Source organism: Bos mutus, chromosome 11 (assembly GCF_027580195.1).
Source record: "Bos mutus isolate GX-2022 chromosome 11, NWIPB_WYAK_1.1, whole genome shotgun sequence".
Taxonomy (NCBI): domain Eukaryota; kingdom Metazoa; phylum Chordata; class Mammalia; order Artiodactyla; family Bovidae; genus Bos; species Bos mutus.
Window position 1 is genome coordinate 49,483,947 of NC_091627.1, and position 3,538 is coordinate 49,487,484.

Below are 3,538 nucleotides of genomic sequence, written 5' to 3' on the forward strand. Positions count from 1 at the left end.
GGGAAAAGAAACTACAAGAATGATAACTCTAACAATGGAGTCAAAAGGGAATTTAGTTGCTGGGGATACTACTAGTAATGTTAATCAAAATCTGGTGACTCAATCATTATGGGGAATCTGTTACTAATCACCTCCATTACCTAAAGTATATCAAATAAACACTGCAGAGACTTTTAATTTAAAGTGAGGGATTTAAACTATATCCTCAAACTCCCTCTGCAACATGAATATTCTATCATTTTGCAAAATCAAGATATTCTTGGAGTTTCTTCCCACTGCCATCCTGAAGATTTTGCATAGCAGTGAAGGATAAATAAAGGAACAGGAATGTGTTTCAGAACATAATTGCCCTGCTCACACTTGAAATGCTGTTACTGAGAAAGCTTCTAAGATGAGCACTGTTCCTTAGGGAGCACAGACCTTTAACAGAAGAGGGGTGAGCATATTTTGAATTAATTATTGGTCCCTAGAATGGTAGAATTTAAGCCAGTTAACAACCAGAAGTAGTTACTAAGCCCTTTAACCTGAAAGGATACTAACACAGCAGAGATTTCTCTGGCAGGTACAGTGAAGTAATGGTGCCTGGGATCAACGGAAGTATAATTTGAAGGTTCTGTGGTCATGGTCTCTTTTGATACATGTTTAAACACAGCTTGTACTCAGTTATAAACTGCACTTGACACAGATGCTGGTTTACCTGAAAATCTTATTCCTTTCAGATATAATTTTGTAACCATTTCGTGTTCTATCAACCACTTATTCCTGTTTGGGGCTCTGTCCAATCAATTCAACTTGATGCTTTGTAAATTATAAATGACAATGTAACTGTATTTCTAATATCTGTTTATAAAATAAGCAGCATATTTCAAGTAATAATGGAACTTTTGTATGTTGTGTGCTTTTTAAAATTCTTGTGGGTGTTCTTTTCCTAATTGTTTTATTTATAAAATATCAAGGGTTCTTTAGCTAGTTTGTCAGATCACTTTTTTTTTTTCGAAAAATAATGTCTGAAAAATTTGGAATGACTCTAAGTATCATTATGTATTATATAATCAAGTATAATCCTACATTTAGTTGTCTTGGAAAATATAATCCAGTGAAAAAATATCCTTCTAAACCATTTGTCTGTCAATTGTTCTTTCAATAAAAATGGCAAAACTGTTTACAATAAACAATTGAATATATACTTATTCTGTTAATAAACATAAAAAAACACACAATAAGAAACAATGGAAAAGCAGAAAATAGCAAGAAGATAAATGAAAAATGAATTGTGCTAAATGTGTAGGCTAATTTCTATAGTATCAAAACTTTGCTAATTAAACTTACTTTGTAATTATAGTATGATGCATATAAGTCAAATCATCATGCTATATATCTTAAGCTTATACACTACTCTATCTCAATTATATTTTTTTAAAATGAAAGGAAAACAAAAGAAGCTCTACATATCTGGTTCTCCATATTTTCAGTTTGTTTTATGACTCTAGCTGAGTCAGGCTTTCTTTGGTTTGTCAAATATTTACACAAATTTACTGAATATATTCATAATTGTTCTGCCTTTTGACTTTTTTGGCTATTGTGAATGAGAATTTTCCTTCATAATTTATAAGTAATTATTATGGACATACAGGGAAGATAGTTATTTAGAGAAAAATAAATTATTTTTATTTAGTTATGTCAGTAAACTATCAATTCTAATTTTTCATGCCTGTTTTAGTGCTTCAACATAAGCTATATAAATAAAAAAATAAGAAGTATTTTCCTAAACGTAGTTACTTTTGTTGCTTGAATGGGTTATTTTTCTACTTAGCACCTCTGAAACTATGCTAAATAAGAAGGGATTTATAGGTAATGTTTCATTAGAGGCTAATTTTATTTTTTCTCTCCAAAATTTATTTTCTTAAAATTCAGTTTAACATATCAAACTCTACAGAAGGTAATAAATGAATTAAATTCTCACTCCTTCCATTCCCCAGTCATTGACTTCTCTTTCATAGTCACCATTAAACTTTTTATTGTCTTTTAGAATATTTTTATTAGTTTTTTTTTTTCACTTCTTCAAATAGGGAAAAAACTGTTTAAATTTAGTCTAGTTCACTCTGATTGCTTTCTATCACTCCATGAATGTTCTAGAGGCAGCCAAATGTGATGTTACCCAGAGGAGCTCTGAACCGAGGCCACAGATTCAAGTCATTTTCTCAATATCCTGTCCAGAGATGATGTCTCATCTGTAGTATTCCTCCCCACCTTAGTTGTATGGACAGTTAAATGAATTAGACGTGTGTGTGTGTGTGTGTGTTCAGTCGCTCAGTTGTACCTGACTCTTTGTGATCCTATGGACTGTAGCCTGCCATGCTCCTGTGGGCATGGATTTTCCTAGGCAAGAATACTGGAGTGGGTAGCCATTCTTTTCCCTGGGGGATCTTCCTGACTCAGGGATCAAACCTGCATCTCTTGTGTCTCCTGCATTGGCAGGCAGATTCATTAGCACTAAAGTCACATGGGAGGCTCAAATGAATTCCATGTACCTTAAATATGAGGCATTAAGTAAATGATGCTTAATAGATATGTATAGAGATTGCCTGCCAGAGAGTAAGCACTCTAAGAGCTAGCTATATTTATCAATCTTCACAAATATTGTTGAAGTTGTATTTAATAAGTCTAGATCTCCATCTTATTCTAAATTATTTCCACACACACATATAAATATCTTCTTTCTACTGCTAAATAGGCAACATCTTAGATTACCTGTCCTACCTGGACTACTCACATTCTAAATTATTTTTCTAGAAATAGAGTGTGTGTACTCACTAGAGGAGGTGTGCAGGATGAACCTCTGAAGTTTCTAAAGATAATTTTAAATTTTATATTTACTTCATGTTTAGAAAGTTGGAAAATGAAGACCTTAATATTTGACCAAGGATTGTGACCCTGCTGACCACAAGCATCAGGAGAACTCCAATTAGGGAAGGAACGCAAGGAAAAAGTGTCCTGAATGGAAGTCTCTTGCCACTAAAGGGGTTTAATAATGAGACTCATAGAGTAATGTATGCATGATCAAAAGAATTTACATATTGTGTCAACTATTTTTTAAGACCATGTTCCAAAATTGAGGGATGGCTTTCAAATTTTCCCCATGACTAGGTGAAAGTGCAAACACAGTCTCCTGCTAACAGAAGAAATGCAGTTCTGTTTACTACATTTGTTAAAATTTCAGAGGTTAGCAATTCTGTAGTGCAAGGGATAAGCCTCATCAAGAGAATACCACCTTCTTGATGATGGTATCTCCCCTGCCAGCAAGTATCAAAGTAAATATTGACTGAAGAGCGTATTGATCCTACAAGTAATAGAGAATGGAGGGGAAAGGCCAGACTGACACTGCTACTCCTGACATGAGTTCTACCCCAGCCTCATTATTGTTCTTGTTGCTTAGCACTAAGTCGTGTCTGACTCTTTGAGGTCCCATGGACTGCAGCATGCTGGGCATCTCTGTCCTCCACTATCCCCCAGAGTTTTCTAAAATTCATGTCTACTG

General features: G+C 34.1%; 1 non-coding gene across 1 annotated transcript; it reads right to left on the reverse strand.

The window, feature by feature from the left end:
- Positions 1-3,144: 3,144 nt before the first annotated feature.
- LOC138990068 (U1 spliceosomal RNA) lies at positions 3,145-3,307 on the reverse strand. Its single transcript, XR_011466240.1, has one exon. It is a non-coding gene; the product is annotated as a U1 spliceosomal RNA (small nuclear RNA).
- Positions 3,308-3,538: the final 231 nt, after the last annotated feature.